General features: G+C 41.0%; 1 long non-coding RNA gene across 1 annotated transcript in view; it reads left to right on the top strand.

Annotated features, from left to right (window-relative positions):
- The first annotated feature begins 13,838 nt into the window (after window positions 1–13,838).
- LOC129511258 (uncharacterized) overlaps window positions 13,839–21,766 on the top strand; it is a 119,419-nt gene continuing 111,491 nt past the window's right edge. The window contains exon 1 of the long non-coding RNA XR_008664786.1: window positions 13,839–13,963. This is a non-coding gene — a long non-coding RNA (uncharacterized LOC129511258). The remainder of the gene's footprint in view (window positions 13,964–21,766) is intronic.

The following is a 21,766-nucleotide window of genomic DNA, read 5'->3' as shown; positions in this document are numbered from 1 at the left end:
AGAATCAGGCTGCATGCAGGGAGCCCAATGTGGGACTTGATCCCTGGACTCCAGGATCACGCCCTGGGCTGAAGGCAGGTGCTAAACTGCTGAGCCACCCAGGGTTCCCCAGGTAGTCCTTTCTTAAATGATTGGTAAGAAATGGTTCAGGAAAATTGGGATAATAATTGGGAGAAGTGAAATAGAACAAGGCTAATCAAATAAAATTGATTCTTCCTTATTTTCCTTATTTGTAGAGGAAGGAAAGGCTGTAGATGAGTTGTATACTCCTATCTTATTGCAAACCTCAGTTTATATCCTCACTTCCCAAGGTGGCTGACCATGGCTTCAGCAGATATCTACCACAGAGCTTCCAAGGTGGGTGGCTCAGAAATACTTCAGAAGAGTTGTACTGCATATGAAAGGCACTTTAGGAGAGTTATGAAAAGAATGTTAAGGGTGTTCTTTATTACCGATGCCTAATTTTTTTTTTTTTTTTTTTTTTTTTTTGCCATTTGTTACCTCCAACTTTAGATTCAGTTTTCTTATGTAACGAGACCAGATTTTGACAAAGTGCTTTTCAAGTGTGACAGGCCAAATGTGTTGTGACGGTGTTGCCTACTTTAGAATCATGTTTCTATGAAATGATTTTCTCCTGCTTATGGAAACCAGTTTTTACTCATAAGTATAACCTTTTTGACAGGTGGCTTTCAACATGCATTTTTGGTACTGTTTACATTCACATTCACACAGCAGATGGTCTGTCTTCTGCATGCTGACCCCCCCCCCACAACTCTGTGACCTCCATAGCAGACCTTGTCATGTGCACCCTTTGAGGAAGCCCCTTGGCTTCCAGTCTTACCATCCCATACCGACAGAGTGGCCTGTCTTCTCCTTCTGTTCCATTTGGTCTCAAATGAGGATGTGTCTATTCTCCCAAGTTGAAACTCTCCTTCTGTGCTTTTGACCTCACTCTCTCCCACATTCTTCAGGACTTTGTTCCAGGAAATTATCCTCTTGATTTCAGTCTCTCCCTTGATGGGGAACCTCAGACAAGTGAGAATGTTTAGGTTCTGTGGCAGAGACTACTACTTGCCTATCGTGTATCCAGGATTCTCCAATTCTACCCCAAGAGCAATAGGAGCAGCTAAAAGATTAAACTTCCAGCCTTCCTGGAGCTATGGATTGCCAGATGGACGGAGGTGGGCAGAAGTTGGCTACAACAGATGCTTCTTCAGAGGGACAGACAAATGGCATGTGCCCTTTCTGGACTTAACCCCCTTCTGCTGACAGAAGTGTAGTTGTGGATGCAGCCTTCTTGGGCCAAGGGCTATCTTTATAGAGGCAAAGCTATAAGGATAATATTCCTGATGACACCGTGGAGCCACTGTAAGCCAGTTCTGGACAGCCTTCTCCAGATTTCTGTGACTGGGAAAGAAGTGACTTCCATCCTGGTCTCTCTTAGTAGCCACTGACACATTTCCTGATAGAGTCACTCACCTACCCATCACCAAAGGGAACCTCAGCCATTCTAGCTTTCTGCTTACCACTTCCACATGGCTTGAGAAAACTGAAGAGCAGTCTAGAGTACCTACCTCTACTTCATCAGCATTGTCTTTCAGTAATGTCAGGAATTAGACTTTAGAGCTTTGCATTTCCAGTGTGTGAAGGACTAGATATTCTGAACAACTCATGTGATAATAACTCAAAATATTGGATAAAAGTATTTTTTAGTGTTCTAAAATGTTGCTGACAAGAAAGGAAGGCATTCTCAGAGGTCAAAAGCAGTTTAAATTTTCATGGTACGTGTGGCTTCAAAACCTCTCCAACCAAGTTCTTAAAGTGGTCCTAAGATGGTAATGCCTCTGAGCTCATTGCTAAAGCAACTGCATGGAAGTTCTTGCTGGAAGAACACAACTTTAACTTAGTCTTAAACACACTACAGATAAACCTTCAAAGGAACGTGAGTTCATAGTCCTAAATCACAAATCCACAAATAAGGTATCCTGAATGAAAGCCAGCAGAACACAGATAATACAGTCAGACCTGCAAAGACTTAGGATAGTGGAATTTTCAGATATACAATATAAGATGAATACATTTAATATGTAATAAGTAAAGAATAAGAGTTTCTGGGGTGCTGGGATGGCTCAGTTAAGCCTCTGACTCTTCGTTTAGCTCAGGTCACAATCTCAGGGTTGTGCAATGAGCCCCCTTACATTGGGCTCTGCTAGTGGGGAGTCTCCTTCCCCCCCTCTTTCCCTTTACCCTTCTTTTAAAACACACACACACGCACACACACAACATTCTCAAATCTTAAATAGGAGTTGCTTATATAAAAATTAATCCCTTAAAAAAAATTAATCCCTTGTCAAATAACCAGTGGAAGAGAAAATGAACTGGAAAGTAGAGCCAAATAATTACCCAGTAGGTAACACACAGAGAAAATTGGTAGAAATGTAAAACTTAGGAAAGATGTGGAGGAGAGACAGAAGATCTAACATATGTCTTAGAGTTTTGGAAGGAGGGAATTGGAAATTGACAATATTTGAAAAGATAAAGACATTTTCTAGACAAATGAAAGATACCAACCTTCAGAAAGCTATACAAATCCCAAATGAGTTACATATATCTACACCTCTGTGTGTGTGTGTGTATAAAACTGCAGAATGTCAGATTTGTACAAGCAGTCATTGAGAACAGTCCTGTTACCCACAACAGAGTAGTAGTAGGACTTAACTGACTTAGCAGCAAGGACAGCCAGAAAGAAAAAACAGCACAAACTATTAACCAAGAATTAATACCCAGCAACGCTGTATTTTAGGAATGAATATGAAATTTCCTACAGAATGAGTTTGTCACCAATAGACCCATCACTAAAGGAAGTTTAGAAGATGTCCAGTGACAGATAATGATCTGATGAAAGTTCAGAGAGGTTTCACCAAGAAAGGATGGTGACCAAAATGTAGGTAAATCTGAACAAACACTTAATACAAATAATGCCTTATTTGTGATGTTAAGAGCAAGATGGAACTAAAAAACAGGACAAAATAGGGTACAAGTAGAAGGCTCAATTGTAGTTTTTTTTTTTATTTTTATTTTATTTATGATAGTCACACAGAGAGAGAGAGAGAGGCAGAGACATAGGCAGAGGGAGAAGCAGGCTCCATGCACCGGGAGCCCGACGTGGGATTCAATCCCGGGTCTCCAGGATCGCGCCCTGGGCCAAAGGCAGGCGCCAAGCCGCTGCACCACCCAGGGATCCCTCAATTGTAGTTTAAATGTTCTTAGGCCCCTAAAAAGTATTGGGGAGGTTGGTGAAGATATGCACACAAAAATATTTCAGGGTAATAGTAAAAGAAAATGAGGATGTAAATTTTAAAGTAGTGGGGGCTTGGGGTGGAGAGGGGCCTCGGTTAATTTAAAAGACCAAAATAAAGAATAAAAAGGAAAGGGCAGAACCATAGGAAGTCCAAAATGCTGGAAATAAATCTTAACACAGTAGTCACAATACATTTAAGTGGGTAATACTCTTACTAGTCTTAACCATCTGATCCACAAGTCATGCATGTAGCTGTTTAACCAACTGATGGGAAACATATACCCACACAAACATCTGCACACAAATGTTGCAGCAGCTTTATTTATAATCACCAAAACAACCAAAATGTCTGTGAATAGATGAATGGATAAACAAATTGTGATACATTAACAGAATGGAATATTGTACAACGATAAGAAGAAATGAGCTACCAAGCCGCAAAAAACATGGATGCTAGGTGAAATAAGCCAGTCTGAAAAAGCTGTATACTCTGCTATTCCCATTATATGGCATTCTGGAGGAAGTGAAATTATGGAAGGACTAAAAAGATCAGAGATTGCCAGAGGACTGGGGGAGGATGGGAGGGTTGAACATGGAATTTTTAGGACAGGAAAGCTATTCTGAATGATATGATAATCGTGGCGATATGACATGCATTTACCAAAGCCCATAAACCTTTATAGCACAAAGAGTGAGTCTTAATGTATGCATAAAAATTAATTCATTTAGAGAGGAGATGCCTGGATGGAATGCAGGATGTGACAAAACAATCTAACTGTATTACAAATGCGTGAAACCATCTAATGGAATGGTTTCTGGGGAAGGGTTCTGACCTAACCTTGGAAATGAGTCTGTAAGATGAAAGGCAAAAGTATCTGTGTATAAGCACCATGTTCCAGTTGATAGTTGTCATAGCAGTATGGGTTAACAATTCTGACACTGCTAGAATATGTAAAATTGAACAATTAAATACATGGATTGCAGATGGTGAGAGCCAGGTTTCACTGTTAGCCTGTGAGGTTATAAGTAGCAAGAAGAGGGCGTTAAAATGATCCATGGAGTAATGGAATAGAGTTGGAGACATCAGTATAAACTGTTTAGCTTAATATAGATACAGATGATTATATATTTAGGTAGTGAACATACACAGGCTAGTAAATACACTTTTTACATTGTTCATCAGTTGAAGAGGCATAAAAGCAATGGCATCCTAGTAGCAAAGACCACATATGACCCTCAGATTACTGGTTTCTAATACCTTTCTCCAAAAAGGAACTAGGGCTCTTCAGAGAATGGCTGATTCTAAAACTGTAGCAGAAAATATGTAAGATTATCCTGGAGCATCTTGTAGCACCAAAAAAGTAAAGTGTAAGTGTTAAAAAGGGGCATCTGGGTGGCTCAGTCAGTTAAGTAGCTTGGGTTTGGATCATGATCCCAGAGGGTCCTGGGATAGAGCCCTGAGTTGGGTTCCCTACTCAGTGGGAAGTCTGCTTCTCCCTCTCCCTCTGACCTTCCCCCCTGTTTGTGCTCTTACGCTATCTTTCTTTCTCAAATGAATAAATAAAAAAAATTTTTTGGTAAATTTATTTTTTATTGGTGTTCAATTTGCCAACATATAGAATATCACCCAGTGCTTAAAAAAATCTTAAAAAAAAAAACGCAAGCACTGCAATGAGAGGAATATGTCAAAAGAATGAAGGAGCCAATTAAAAGATCTGATGGCTAAAGCTGGAACCCTTTGAACAACAAAATAAACATTGGATTATAACCCAAAGTGTAAAGTAATCCATGAGTCCATGCTGATAAATGATTGAATACATAAATGGGGAAGAAGAGACCATTTCTCATACAGAATACTAAGTAATTTACATAGATACTCTGGACTTAAGATATTCTACCTTTAAGCATGGGTTGCACATAGCGATTTCCTTCCAAAGTTTATAATATGGAAAGGCAGGTGGGAAGAGCAACCTTATAGAGACAAACACTATCTCAGGCAGGTGATCATGGTCAAAGTGAACAGTGATAAGTCATTTATTATTATGGACTCTGGATAGGATACCATGAAAATAATACTTTACTTCTTTGGTCTTCTTTACAAATAATCTGGCAAATCCCAACTGAGGAACATTCTACAAAATAGCTGACCAGAATTCTTCAAAACTATTAAGGTCATTACAGACAAAAATCTGAAAAACTGACAGCCAAGAGGTGCCTGAGAAGACAGGACTCCTAGATGTAATGTGTCCCGGATTGGATTGTAGAACAGAAATAGAATAGTAGGTAAAAACAAAAGAATTCTGAATAAAATTCAGACTTTATGAATGATTGTAAGTGATTATCAGTATTGATTTGGTAATTGTAACAGGTGTACCATACACACATAATATGTGATGGGGAAACTGGGTATGGGTTATTTGGGAAATCTGTACTATATTCTTAATTTCTCTGTAAATCTAAAACTATACCCAAAAAATAAAGTTTATTTTAAAAATATGGTGGCAAATGAATTACAGCAAAATGGAAATTCAAACTACTGGAAGGAAGGTCGTGTTCAGTTCTTGACTGTCATATGTCTGTAATAAAAAGCACAAGTTTCTTAGTTTGGATCCACCCAAATGCAGAACCTGAGCCAAGGACTTGAGTGCAGAATTTGAGAGGAGATCCCAGGGTTCAGGAGGCAGGGACCTGAGAGAGAGAGAGAGAGGCAGGGAAGGGGAAAGACCAGTAAAAGACAGTATCAGTTCAGTGCTGCAGGTAGGCAGTAGAAACTCAATCCCTTTAGGACCTCAAAGAAGCATCCAGTTGTCCACCCACTGACAGGAGCCTGAGTTTATTTCCCAATCCTGCTTGCCCTTGAAGGCTGCTTCCAGAGGAGTTAACTCCCCTGCACTTCTTGAGTGTGCACACACAAGGACTGAGCAAGTGTCTGCCTGGGAGGCAAGCTGGGGCAGACAGACACAGTGGTGTGCCTTTTAGGAGGGATGTTGGTGGTCCAAGATGAATCAGATCCTGCATGGAAGTTGGTCCTATTTCATATATTTGAAAGAGCTTCCTTCAACATTCAGACATAGAGTCTTGTCACATAATAGTCTTGTACATAGATGAATAGGGAAATAGAAGCAAAACGCATTTAGGTGAAGGCATTCCTAAAATGGCCTGAGTCCAGCTCTGACATTCTGCCAGGTTTGAGTTGGCATTTCTTGATCCAGCCAGAAGGTGGCGAGCAATAATAGCGTGATCACTGAGGCCACTTGCCTGGCCAAGAGCACCTGCAAGATGCACCCTGACCCCAGGGATGTTAAAAATGAGGGGGAACATGTGCTTGGCATTGGTGAGATGAGGTCGTTATATCTCACAGTAGATTATTTTAACTTGACCTTTCTAGCTTTTAGGTTTGAGAGCAGATTATTAACTCACTTTCTTTATTGACATTTATCATTTTTCTCTTTTTAAAAATTTTATTTATTTGTTTGAGAGGAAGAGAGAGAGCATGAGCCAGGGGACAGAAGGAGAGGTAAGAGCAGGCTCCCCACTGAGCAGGGAGCCCAACACGGGGCTCGGTCACAGGACCCAGGGACCATGACCTGAGCTGAAAGCAGTTGCTTAAGCTCAGGTCACCCAGGTGCCTCTGACTTTTAAAATACTGAAAATATGAACTTCCTAATAGGAAAAATGCTGCTACTATTCCTTACACACTGATTAAAGCAAATACAGTTTTTCTTAATTAAAAGCTAGTACTGTTTTTGAGAGTATCTTTCTCTTAGAGAATTCTTTCTCTAAGAATTCCCTTAGATGAAAAATTTTTAAAGAAACATTTAAAAATACATAATATTTCATAAGGCTTCTGGGTGGCTCAGTCAGTTAAATGTCCAACTCTTGATTTTGACTCAGGTCATGATCCCAGTGTCATGAGATCGAGCCCCTGTGCACAGCACAGTCAGTCCCCCTTCCTTTGCCCCTCCCCCTGCTCATGCTTTCTCTCTCTCTCTCTCTCAAATAAAATCTTAAAAAATACATACGTATTTCATAAAAAGTTGTAGTTAGTTAACAAATCAATCCTTTACCTTTTAGAAGATGTTATATGAAAGAAAAAATAACTTGCGAGTTTTTGTTTGATCCTGGGATTAGAGTATCCAGGTGAAATAGTATAGTATGTGTGCGCATGCGCACACACACACACACACACACACACACTAACACAAGCTATACTGTTCTGGACTATACTGTAACTGCAGTAACCAAATCAAAGATTGGTCAACCCCAGGTCATCCTCCATATTGACTCTCGGTCCCAAAGGTTTTCTGATTCTGTGTTGGTTTCCCAATGCTACTGGGGAAAAAAATGTGAGAAGTACAGTACGCTTGGCAGTTATTTTTCATAGTGTAAATTAATGCAGTTCCCCAACTGCACTGAGGCGCCTGGTTTCCCACAGCAAGTTCACAGAAATGGGATATTCTGTTTTCAAGGGAAGCACAGCAGTGCTGCAATTTATTGAACATCGCAGGAAATACTAGCTCCAGGTAGTACACATGAAGCATTAGCTTGTACTGCATTTCTTTTGATGATGTCATATCTTTCCAAAGCAGGGTTTTAGCAGTTGCTGTGATAAAAGCAGGTACAGCTCAAAAACCAACATGGAGCAGGGGATGAGGGTGACAGCATCTGATCAAATTTCAAGGTTGGAGAAAGTGCAGAGCCCAACAGTCACTCACATCACATTAATAAGAAAGTAAGTATATTATTTTTCATTCAATGCTCATATTTTTCTAAACAGCTAAAGTGTTTAGAACATAAATTCTTATTAAGTTGTTTGGCCTTAAATACTGAATAAAAGAAATGATTAGATATTTCCTTTATTAGGGGTGCAGTGAAAAAATGACTGAACCATGAACCAATGGAAATTTAGGAATCTCAATTAATAAATTGGTACTCTGGTTTGTAATTAAGTCTGAAATCATGTTGGTTGATTCAGCTCCATCCTTGACACTTGATTACCTTTGGGTCAACTCAACAAAGGATATTCTTGACTGTATCAGGATGAGTACCATACCCTGAAACCTGGGGTGACTCCAAATTACCCCAGAAGATCTGATCTTCATAGAGCAGATAGCTTTTTCTTTACTATCACCTGCAGCAGAGCTGGTGGCTTGTCATGGTGCTTTGGGTTTTCTCGTGTGTAAAAAGGATCCAAGTAATATGGTTACCATCTTACCATTAAGCCAAGATTTGTAAAGTACCTAGAACAGTTTGCTGATGTTTTCTTGTTGTCGATGTAGCAATAATAGTAGCCATGATTGACATCATTATGGTCATCCTCACCAACATCCTGTTGGGTTTTTTTAAGCGTTGAGGGTTTGGCATCCTGACAAGTTTGCTCACTTGAGATTGGTTGCTGGGTCCTAATAACTTGCAATTATTTAAACGACCTAGAATCTCTTAAGGTAAAGCTCGTCAGTACAGTTTGGGAAGAATCTGAAATTATATCTTTTAACTTTCTTATTTGGGGAATTTTGGAAAATTTTCTTTCCTTTCATATTTCTACCATTGAATAATCTTCCTTCTATAATCTACTTCTTTTTTCCTTTTTTTCCTGTGCTCTTTTACATTTTCTTATCATGTTAGGAAATACCCATCTCTCTCTCTCTCTCTCTCTCTCTCTCTCTCTCTCTCTGTTATCCTTTATGTTTTTGGAGTCCTAGCGAGTAGGTCTTAGTATAAAGCATTGGAGAATTTTATATTCTTACTTACATTGTGGTATTTATCACTTTCCAAGACAGTCTCCTCCATGTGGATTAAATGCTGTGTCTTTGCATTGACCTTTGTCTCTCTTAAGTCTCTACTACATATTGGTCAATGGGGCTATCTCAGACAATTTCTCAGCCTTCTTAATGGATATACCCTCTAAATTACATGAATGGCATTAAAATGGAAAGAGGGAGTTTAAACCACATCAGGCCATGTATTGGGCTATGTAGCATTTGGGCCATTCCTCTTCTCTCTTAGGATTCTAAAATGTGAGTTCTTTTAGAATAATGTATAGCTTGTAGCAGCACGTGATCACCTTCAGAGACAGTAGGACGATTGCTGCTGGGGTTCAAGGCACATTTTCTGTTTTTCATTGTGTTAGAATGAGTATGAGAGAGAAAATAGAATCAAACAGGAGCAGGACATGAAGCAGAATGAAAGCTCTGTGAACTTGAGAACTCCCTCCCAGGCTTCTTGTTTAATCTCTCCAGGCTTGCCATGGCAGATCTTGCTGCTAATATTCCTGGCAGCCAGAGGTCTTGGGAGAATGAACTTACAGTGTTAGTGGACAGGTTTGTATGCTTGTCAGTGAATAGTGGAGGGGGAGGGGTGGGGTCTCCTCAAAATGAATTGTAAATTGTATAGGATCTGCCTCTAATGAGTTAGTAACATGTGGCTTATGTCACATAGGTGCTATTCCCACCTTTTCCCAGTGTCCATTTATATCTGTGATCTCCCATAGTTCTTACCTTAAACCCAGTAGGCATATAGTTTAAGGAAAGAAAAAAGGAAGAGAGAGGGTAAAGAGGGAGAGATTGAAGGAGGGAAGGAAAGATGGAAAAGGAGAAGGGTGGAATAGGAGGGAGGGGAGAGGAGGGAAGAGCCTGAGAAGTTGGTTGGCAATTACTTTTAAGTTTGCAAATAGGACAGTAGGTGGGTAAGGGAAGCTATGCCTCTTTTATCCAGGGCTTTTATTTGTTTGAAAAGGTTCAACCAAAGGGAATGTTTTGTTCATTTTTGATTTATACCTAGAGCAGAGGAGACATCTGCACAGAATTTTTGCATGAGTTAATGGCACCACAATCAGTTTGACCCCATGGTTTTAGGAAAAACTCTTAAATGGCAGAAGTAGAGTTTAGGAAAGAGTTTCTGTTAAAATACCACAAAGCATTATCCTTTATTGATCAGAATTTGCTAGCGGGTGGGTATAAATGTTTACAGAAGCAAAGAAATCCACTGCCTAAAAGCTCCAAAGGGCTCTTGAAGGCCATTGTCATGCAGTGTCCTCTTTTTGAGACAGCAGGCCTGCTGAGTAAGCACACAAGAATTCAAGGAACTCAATGTGTACCCAAATAAAATGACTGCTGAGCAAAGGCTTGCAGCCGGAGAAGTGATCTCTGGCTGCATGTGTGGCTGCAGCAATGTAAATTAGCCCCTGCCTGAGGCCTGAGAAAAATCAGGTCAGGACCAGGAGTCACCGTGAGGTCGGTCTGAAAGATGCATAATGAACTTCTCCTTTCCTCAAGACAAAGCATCTATTAGTGCTTTCTTGAGGTGTACAAAAGAGATGGGTTTCCCTGAAGCAAAATAAGTGGGTTTCCCTGGAGCATCTGATGGTATCTTAGCAAGGTAAGGCATAAAGGAAGAAAGGATACTCAGTGGATGCTGGGGCCTATAGTGTAGGTAGAGTTGATGCATCAAGTCTCCAAAGATTTGTGCAGAACCTAAGCACCTACTAGGTGGTTTAAGAATACACATTCTGAGCTAGATCACCTCAGTTTGAATGGTACGTGGTAGCTGTGCAACTTTGGGAAGGGTTACTTAACTTTTCTGAGCTTTAGTTTCCTTAACTGTAAAATACAGACAATAATAGCATAGGCCTCCCAGGGCTGCTATAAAGGTTAATATTATAATACAAATTAATATTTGTATCTCGCTTAGGACAGGGCCTCACATAGAATAGGCACTAGGTAAGTGTTTATTATATGAATTCATACCTCAGATAATGGAGTTCCAGTTGCTGCTGCTTCCCACCAACCTACCACAAATCTAGTGACATAAACAACCACCCTTTTATTATGCTCACAAATTCTGTGAATCAATACCACGGTGGTGGTCACAGCTTGCCTTTGCTCCACGATGTTGGTCAATGAGAAAGACTCAAGATGCTGGGAGGGACTCAGGTGGCTGGAGCTTCTTCGCTCACATGTCTGGGGCCTGACAGGGATAGCTTGAAGTTTGGGTTCAGCTGGAGCACCTACACATGTCCTGGTCATAGCCCAGCTTTGTACATCCTGATAGCTGGGTTCTGGTTCTGTGGGTTCCAGCATGTGAAGACAGCTAGAAGGAAGGGAGGTAGCTTTTTGTAACCTAACCCCAGACATCACAGGGATTCACTCTCATTACATTGTACTGGTTGAAACTAGCCAGCTAAGAATTAGGGGCAGGTGACATAGACTCTACCTTTTCATGGTACATAATGGGACCATGGATGGAGAGCCCCAACAGCCCCATTAGCTTTGGTAGACCCAAGTGCATTGCTCAAGTGGGCAGAACTGTCATCTGGGATTCTTCCAGAAGAGCGAAAGCCCCAGGTTGACTTTCATCACTCCCACTGGGTGGGCCTCACTGAACGGAATCTAAGAATCAGTGCCCCTTTCGGTAGGGATTGTGGTGCAGGACTTTCAAGTGACTTTCAAGGCCACAAAGACAGGATCAGAAACTTGTTCTCCATTTCCTACCTTCTAGCACAGTGGCTGGCATATCCCATCACCTGGATTCAGTGCTGAGTTGCGATTCTTATTTCACTGAGGTTGCCTCTGCTCCGTTGTTTTAATTACAGGCTGTTATTTCATTTAAAAAATCAGCGATAGGATTAAGGGTACTGTCATTTTAAAAGCCAGACTCCTGGCCTGAAAACTCGTCAGTGAATCAGAGGACAAATGTTCCCATTGTGCTGGTTAAAAATAGGAGCTATGGAAAAAGTGACAGAATGAGATGAATGCCATTAAAGTGTAATTACATTTACTGTAAATGTGAGCCTTGGGAAGAGTCTATTCTAGGCAGAGAAGCTGTACCAGATCCTGGAACGTGGAAAACCCAAGGCCTCTGCTGATAACTGCTTTTATGTTTTGAATTTTTATAGTGTGTATAGTTACAGATTGATCTTACTGTCCGTTAGCCTTGTTAGGGGTATTAGAAAGAACTACGTCACTTGAAAGGAAAGTAAGAACCATATAGTTCACCTTGAATCTCAGAATGTGGGTTTCCCATTGTTCTCACAAGGTGATGTTTCTATGTATCTATATTTCATATATCTATCAATCTGTATGCCTATGTGTTTCTGTATGTCTATCTCCTGCCTCAGCAGTCAAGTGTAGTAGCTGGATTGGACATATTTGAAATATAGGGTTTAATTGTTTGTTTGCTTATGAAGATAGTTTCTGTTTTTCTGATTTTAAAACAATGTATTCTTGCCATGTAAAAATATTAAAAATATACAAAAAAGTAAACTATTATAAACACGTAGGTAAGTTTTAATGAACATCCTTTCTAGTCACAGTGTTTGGATTTAGAGCTGGTTCTGACATTTTTGTTGCTGTTGTTAAAGCTTATTCGGGACATATTTTAGTGATAAGATAGCATTACATCTTGATGTCTGGTGGCTAACTGGTATTCCATAGGGTCAGTATACCATAGCTGATGTATTTAGTGATGACACTAGGTGTCATAATGAGCCAAGTATTATTTTGGTCCATAGCTAAAAATTATTCCCTCACGTAATTGAAAGACAAATGGTATCAAGTTTATATATATATATATATATATATATATATATATATATATATATATATATATATAAGCTTGATTGGAGAAGTAGAAGGAAAAAAAATGGCTGAAGGAAACAGAGACTAAAAAGCAGGACTGGGTTCTCTTTCTCAGTCTCCTTCCCTAGCATCCTTCCTCCAGTAGGAGGAGGCATAATGGAAGCCAGAGTGGCTTTAGGTAGTAACTTTCCAGGAATGTTGGCTGAAGCCAAAAATAATATTGGGACAATACTCTGAAACTTGGAACCCAAGTTAGCTTTATTTTTTTTTTAAATTTTTATTTATTTACGATAGTCACACAGAGAGAGAGAGAGAGGCAGAGACACAGGCAGAGGGAGAAGCAGGCTCCATGCACCGGGAGCCCGACGTGGGATTTGATCCCGGGTCTCCAGGATTGCGCCCTGGGCCAAAGGCAGGCGCCAAACCGCTGCGCCACCCAGGGATCCCCCAAGTTAGCTTTAAAGAGAATGATAAACAGGATGATGTTACAACGTAGCTCTGGTAATAGGGTTTCCATTTCTCTCAGAAGCTGCTCTTCTCCACACTGGGTCCATGGCCATTGGAGCTTCAGTGTCCTTCATTTCTCCCTAGGATGGTGTAACATTAATGACAATACTGACTCTCTGTGGTGGTGAGCAGCACTTGATGCCTCTGGCCTAAAACCCCTCAAGAGTAGGTACTGACCAGCTTCTAAATGTCCCCTGCACTCACATGGTCCCTGGCACATAGCTGGCACTCAGAAGGCCTTTGCTGGAACAAAAGGAAATGTATTTAGGGTAATTATGCAGATTCTTTTGGGTCTGCAATGGAGACTAGTCACCACTAGGTGTCATAATGAGTCAAGCAAAAATTTGGGCTCAAAGCTAAAAATTACGCTTTTCCTGTATTCATTCTTATGCATGCATGCATTTACTTTTTCAGCAACCATGTGTTGAGTGTTTACTGCATGCCATGCACTTTGCGGTATTGGAAATCATGCCATCACTGAGCTCCTGGACCTGGTTGGCAAGAAAACCACAGTAGGTGCTGAGACAGGGGTAGAAACCAAACCCTGTGAAGACACACAGCCTGATTTTGCTTGAGTAAGGTGAGTGGCTTCTGAGAAAGATGGCTTTGAAAATGAGTTTTGAAGGATAAGGACAGGTAAGAAGTTCAATTCATTATTTCAAAAATACTTTCTTTTGGGGAATTCAGGGCAGAAGGGTGACCTCAAAGCTGGTCCAGGTTTTATTCTTGTTGAGGACTGAGCTTTTGAGCTTATCAGAAATTTTTGGCAGAGGTATGCTTTTAGTTCCTTTTTTACTGTCTAGATGTATGTTGCAGTTCAAAGTTAAGATTTCTAAGTTTTCACACTATCAGTAAGACTACATGAAAGTTCTCCTCATTGGGCCCTAATCATTATCAGGAAACAGTGAAAGTTGGCTGGTTTGGAGAGAGTTGTGTGGTCAGCTGGCTCAGGCTGGGGCCTGGTGTCAGTACTGGGCTAGGCCAGGATCCCGGTCAGGGACCCGGTAACCTGCAGTGGGACTTATCTAGGGGCTTGGTCCTGCCAAAGATTGACACTGTGTTGGATGAAAACATAAGGTGCTTGGTAACACTGAGGGCCTGGGGCTTAGGCCTAAACCCCAAAGCAGTTAAGTTCATTCCTGGGGACCCTGTGTCAGTGAGAGAGAGAAGTCTCCTGACCATCCCACCTTCTTCCAGGTGTATCTCAAGCCTGAGTGTCTGTGACAGGATATAGCTCAGTCTGCTGGTGAGACCCATCTACCTTTACTAGATACAGGCTGACTCCTTTGTGATGGAGGGAGCCAGCTTATATTCCATTCCCAGCACCTGAACCCCACACTGGGTTCCTGCAAGCAGAGCTTTTGGCCAGAGCCATGAGAGCTCCCAATCTAGATTGTTCCCAACAAGATGGTTGCCCAGGCTGTGTGTGAACCTTTTTGGTAACAGGGAACTTGCCAAGACAGCCCATTCTATTCAGTACACATGGTTCTTTTTTTAAGTTGTGGTAAGATACACATAACATAACATTTACTATTTTTTAAGTATACAGATCCGTGGATTAAGTACATTCACATTGTTGTGTAATCATTACCACAGTCCATCTCCAGAACTTTTGTCTTCCCAAATTGGAATTCCATGTTCATTAAACACTGCCTCCCCATACCCCCTCCACCTAGCCCCTGGCAACCACCATTCTGCTTTGTGTCTTTATGGCGTGACTATTCTAGTATCTCAGGTGAGTAGAATCATACATGTTCTTTTGTGCCTGGCTTATTTCACCTAGCATAAGTTTCATCCATATTGTAGCACGGGTCAGAATTTCTTGCTTTCTAAGACTGGATAATATTCCATGGTATATATAGACCACATTTTCTTTATCCATTCCTTTGTCAGTAGATACTTGGGTTGCTTTCACTTTTGGCTACTGGGAATAATGCTGTTATGATATACAGATATCTGTTTGAGTCTCTGTTTTCAGTTATTTTTTTTAAAGATTTTATTCATTTATTCATGAGAGACACAGAGAGGCAGAGACACAGGCAGAGGGAGAAGCAGGCCCGTCGTGGGGAGCCCAACACAGGACTTGATCCAGGGACTCCAAGACCATGTTCTAAGCCTATGGCAGGTGCTCAACCACTGAGCCACCCAGGCATCCCTGTTTTCAGTTCTTTTGAATATATACCCCAAAGTGGAACTGCTGGGTTATATCATAATTATATATTTAATTTTAGGAGTAAATGCCATCCCATTTTCCACAGCAGCTGTACCATTTCACATTCCCCCCCAAAGCAAGAAGCAAGGATTACATTTTCTTCACATCCTCACAACACTTGTTATTTTTAGTTGTGCAAATCATTCTTTTAATTGAGCCCAGATCCAGTACCCTCCACCTTCTCCTACCATTGCTCCAGGTTGTGAGCTACCTAGGCTAAATCTGCTCTTCATGCTGTAAGAACGCCATTCGTGTGTTACTGGAAAGTGCTCCAGATGGTCTGTGTTCCTGGAAGGTCCCTCAGGACTGGGGACAGATAGCTCGATGTAATCTGATCCTCACAGAGTGATGGAGGAATATAGCTTCCTTTGTCTTGGGCGTTTTGCTTATGTTTTTGCAACGTTTGCATTTGTTTTGCCAATAGCCTGACACCTGCTGGCTCATATGGATTTGTATCAATTAAGATATCCAGGCCTTTTGAATAGGAGCAGTTGTTAGACCAGGTAACTCCCAAACCCACCTCATAAAATTTGATTCCTTGTACTTTATGAAGCAATTCTGACATGCACAGAGGTACATAGGTAACAAGTGTTACATTTGTGTAAACTTTGAGGCATGGTAATCAAATGAATGCTGGTGAAATTGCCCTCAGTAGGAGAACTATAATATTACCAATACATTTGAAACTACTGTGTGCTTCTTCCCTGTCCTATATCCATTTCACTCTTAGAAGTAGCCTGAGTATTTTTTTTCATTAATTTGCTCATTTAAAAGTAGCTGCTCTGTGTCTATATGTATCATTTAACAATATATCATACTGTTTTACTGGTTTTTAAGCTTTGTAAATATGTTGTCTATTGCAACTTCTTTTCCCACTCAAGTTTATGTTTCTGAGGTTCAGCCATGTAATTGTGTGTGGTTAGAATTCACTCATTTTTATTGCAGTGTCCTATTCATTTGTATGTTTCTACCACATTTTGCTTACTTATCCTATTTTATCAATGAGCATGTAGGTTATTTCCAGTTTGCAGCTGTTGCAAACAGTGCTGCAGATAGGTACCTATCTATTTCTTCGCAACTCCAAATCCACGCATCTCTGCCTTGCTTTGAGATGCTGGAGCTGGACCCTGTAAACATTTTCTTGTTGTTGTTAGATTTGTCAGTAGATGGTTCTGGAAATACATTGGAGAAGGAAGAGGCTCCTACTCTTGTTGCAGGTGCTTTCTCCTTTCTAGCCCCTATGGCATAGTTGCCAGTGGCATGTGTGACACCCTGGGGCTCTTACCTTCCACCAAGATATCCTCACACCCTGGGAGGCATCCTGCTTTCCAGCCTTGGCCCAGGCTGTGTACTAGAAGTGGCTCAGAAAACCCCATGAACACCATCTCTCTGAGGTCTGAGACCCAGCCAAGTTGGCTCCTTGCTTGGAGTTCTCGCTTAGCCCTACAGTATTCTTTAGAGCTCTTTTATCCCTTCTCAGTAGTAAATCTCTTGTTACTAGTTAATACACTTCTATGTTGCACTTTTCCTGTTCAAATTACTGATGTGCTTTCTGTCTCCTGTTTGTACTCTGAGTGATAGAATTCACACATGGATTCTTTGGTGCCTGAGGACTAAGGGAGGGAGACCGTAGCTGGTGATGGTGGATGTGGGGTCCCAGTGTACATGGTGTCAGACTGGCTCATCTCACTGCTTCTGTGTCCTTGGAGCTGGTAGCTGGTACCATCAGGCTGGCTTTGAGCTTCAGCCTCAAGAAATACAGGCTTATTGTTGGTTTTAAACCTCAGTCGCTACTATAAAATCATCCTCCAAAAATGATTGTTTTGAATTTCCAACTTTTAAAAATACCCTCATCTGTTGCTAATATATGAGATTCACAACTCACTGAATTGTTGTGGTCAGTCGGTGGAATTCTGGAAGCATTAGCCAGGGTGGCCCAGCCATGCTCAGTTTTCATCATCATTTGAACAATGCTCTACTCAGTCTCACTGCCTGCCACAGTCGAGAGAGGAGAGGATTTCCAAATAGTCTTTTCTTGTAGGAAACCCAGGGAAATGATCTCTTGGACAGAAATCTCCCCTTACTTTGCTTGGGGTTAGGAGCTCTGATGTCACCAGCTGTTCTTGAAACCTTTTTTCATCCAAATTTTTGTTCCTTGTCAGCATAAGTACCCAGACAGCTTACATATAGCCCAAAATCCTTTTAGAAATTAGCTCCAGCACCCAGGCTCTGATGTCTGACAGATCTGAATTTGTATCTTAGCTTTGCCCCTTCTACCTGAACTGGTTGCTTTGCTTTCTGAGTCCTCATTTCCCTAGAGCAGAGATAATAACAAGGCCAACTTTCTAGATAAGGATGAGGATACAAGACAATGAATGTAAAATGCTTGTGGGGCATTGTGTCTGGTTTGACTATGGAGGTGTGGGGTGGGTGGGTAGGTGTTGAGTGCCCAGTGTCCAGCATCCAGAAACAGAATTTGAAAACAGGCTGGGAAAACAGGCTTTTTTTTTTTTTTTCCAAATTATCTTTTATTTATACAAAAAGGGCATGTTTAGCAAAAGACACTGAAAAAAAAAGTCGCTATGGCCCAGGAGACAAGGCAGGGAGGTGACAGGCCTAGGGAGGCCTTGCTAGGGGAGGAGTCTGGGAAAGGTGGTGACAAGTCCTGGGTAAGTGCTGAGTGGTGGGGGCCACAGAAAGGAGCAAGCTCCAGTTGGATCAACACTGTTGGCAGGTCATGGGTGGGACTCACAGTGACCTTGCTGCTAACTCTTGAAAGAGTCCCAGTCAAGTGCTATTGCCTGGAGTGAGAGCTGCCCCCTGGTTCCTGGAGGGCACCCACCAAGGGACACAGGACAGGACGCCCAGGTTGGGAAGTGCAACTCGAGGTGAAGGCCAGGCAGAAGCAGGTGCTTGGAAAGGCGCCAGGTATAGTTCTGTCAGTGAATTCTTTTTTCATTAACATTTTCATTGAAAAAAAGAAAGAAAAACTTTTCAACCTAGGCACATGCCTAGATTTGTTCAAAGTGGACAGTAAGGGCATTTTATTGTTCATTCTGCTTTTCCATATGTTTGTAAGATTTTGCAATAATATAATACAAAGTTATCTGCCAAAACAAAAGAAAGATTCTTTTGAAATTTTGTTAGTCATTTTCATCTTTCATGATAAATTCAATGAAACTGAATTTGTTATTTTCATTTTTTCATGATAAATTCAGTGAAACTGAATTTAATGCTTTTGCTTTTTGAAAAGCTATGTATTAAAATACCATTTTACATGATTATTTCCAGAAATCTGTTCTTCTGCATGTAGGTTTGGTTAACCTCAGGTATAACATTCACACACACACACACACACACACACACACACACACACACTTTTTTTTGTATTTTTTTTATTGGAGTTTGATTGCCAACATATAGTATAACACCCAGTGCTCATCCCATCAAGTGCCCCCCTCAGTGCCTGTCACCCAGTCACCCCAACCCCCCACCCCCACCAACCTCCCCTTCTACCACCCCTTGTTCATTTCCCAGAGTTAGGAGTCTCTCTTGTTCTGTCATCCTCACTGATATTTTCACTCATTTTATCTCCTTTCTCCTTTATTCCCTTTCACTATTTTTTATATTCCCCAACTGAATGAGTCCATATAATGTTTGTCCTTCTCCAGTTGACTCATTTCACTCAGCATAATACCCTCTAGTTCCATCCACAGCGAAGCAAATGGGGGTATTTGCCATTTCTAATGGCTGAGTAATATTCCATTGTATACATAGACCACATTTTCTTTATCCATTCATCTTTCGATGGACACCGAGGCTCCTTCCACAGTTTGGCTATTGTGGACATTGCTGTAATAAGTTCTTTACAGATCTTGGATACTAGCCCTTTATCGGATATGTCATTTGCTAATATCTTCTCCCATTCTGTAGGTTGTCTTTTAGTTTTGTTGACTGTTTCTTTTGCTGTGCAGAAGCTTTTTGTCTTAAGTCCCAATAATTCATTTTTGCTTTTGTTTCCCTTCATAGATGTATCTTGCAAGGAGTTGCTGTAGACAAGTTCAAAAAGGGTGTCGCCCGTGTTGTCCTCTAGGATTTTGATGGATTCTTGTCTCACATTTAGATCTTTCATCCATTTTGAGTTTATCTTTGTGTATGGTGTAAGAGAATGGTCTAGTTTCATTCTTCTGCACGTGGCTGTCCAATTTTCCCAGCACCATTTATTGAAGAGACTGTCCTTTTTCCAGTGGATAGTCTTTCCTGCTTTGTCAAATATTAGTTGAACATAGAGTTGAGGGCCCATTTCTGGGTTCTCTATTCTGTTCCATTGATCTATGTGTCTGTTTTTGTGCCAGTACCACACTGTCTTGATGACCACAGCTTTGTAGTACAACCTGAAATCTGGCATTGTGATGCCCCCGATATGGTTTTCTTTTTTAAAATTTCCCTGGCTATTCGGGATCTTTTCTGATTCCACACAAATCTTAAAATAATTTGTTCTAACTCTCTGAAGAAAGTCCATGGTATTTTGATAGGGATTGCATTAAACGTGTAAATTGCCCTGGGTAACATTGACATTTTCACAATATTAATTCTGCCATTCCATGAGCATGGAATAGTTTTCCATCTCTTTGTGTCTTCCCCAATTTCTTTCAGAAGTGTTCTATAGTTTTTAGGGTATAGATCCTTTACCTCTTTGGTTAGGTTTATTCCTAGGTATCTTATGCTTTTGGGTGCAATTGTAAATGGGATTGACTCCTTAATTTCTCTTTCTTCAGTCTCATTGTTAGTGTATAGAAATGCCACTGATTTTTGGGCATTGATTTTGTATCTTGCCACACTGCCAAATTGCTCTATGAGTTCTAGCAATCGTGGGGTGGAGTCCTTTGGGTTTTCTATGTACAGCATCATGTCATTTGCAAAGAGGGAGAGTGTGACTTCTTTGCCAGTTTGAATGCCTTTTATTTCCTTTATTGTCTGATTGCTGAGGATAGGACTTCTTGGACTATGTTGAATAGCAGTGGTGAGAGTGGACATTCCTGTCGTGTTCCTGGTCTTAGGGGAAAGGCTCCCAGGGTTTCCCCATTGAGAATGATATTTTCTGTGGGCTTTTGTAGATGGCTTTTAAGATGTGGAGGAATGTTCCCTCTATCCCTACACTCTGAAGAGTTTTGATCAGGAATGGATGCTGTATTTTGTCAAATGCTTTCTCTGAATCTATTGAGAGGATCATATGGTTCTTGTTTTTTCTCTTGCTGATATGATCAATCACATTGATTGCTTTACAAGTGTTGAACCAACCTTGCATCCCGGGGATAAATCCCACTTGGTCATGGCGAATAATATTCTTAATGTATTGTTGGATCCTGTTGACTAGTATCTTGTTGAGAATTTTTGCATCTGTGATCATCAGGGATATTGATCTATAATTCTCCTTTTTGGTGGGGTCTTTGTCTGGTTTTGGAATTAAGGTGATGCTGGCCTCATAAAATGAGTTTGGAAGTATTCCATCCCTTTCTATCTTTTGGAACAGCTTTAGTAGAATAGGTATTGTTTTTCTTCTTTAAACGTTTGATAGAATTACCCTGGGAAGCCATCTGGCCCTGGACTTTTGAAACACACAGAATTTTTAAGTTTTTTTAGGTGGTGGACTGTGGGGTAATTGCACTTTTCTATTTTTTTTCCTATTTTTTGAATAGTTTTACAGAAATAAGGTGAAATTTAGTAAATACATAGAAGTAGAAGTAAAAAAAGCCTTTTCTTGTGGAGGCCAAGGCAGCTGGACTAGCAGAGTTTGAGAGACCTTAGAGTCCATGGACAGGGGATTTTTGGGTAGGTGATTTGGAGGTGGCCATGAGGAGCAGGCACATTAGGCAGTGGCTTTGAGGACGTCAGGATCACCCACCACGTGTTTCCCTGGACCAATTCTCAAGTGCATTTTCTGCACTTAAAGCCCAGATCCCACGTGGTGCTGTCACACAGGGAAGTGGCCAGTGAGGGTGTGATCTACCAGGGAACTATGCCGGCCCCCTCTATGGGCATGTTTCCTCTTATAGCCACTCACCCTGTAGAAGAGGGAGGCAGTGGAGAGCTTCAGAGAAGCTTGGGAAATGGCAAGAGCAGGGAGCAGCATCACAAGAGGCTTCTACTTGCCTCCTTTCCTAACAAATC

This window comes from Nyctereutes procyonoides, unplaced genomic scaffold (assembly GCF_905146905.1).
Source record: "Nyctereutes procyonoides isolate TBG_1078 unplaced genomic scaffold, NYPRO_anot_genome, whole genome shotgun sequence".
Taxonomy (NCBI): domain Eukaryota; kingdom Metazoa; phylum Chordata; class Mammalia; order Carnivora; family Canidae; genus Nyctereutes; species Nyctereutes procyonoides.
Note: the sequence above shows the minus strand (reverse complement) of the source record. Positions and strands in the feature narration are given on the sequence as shown.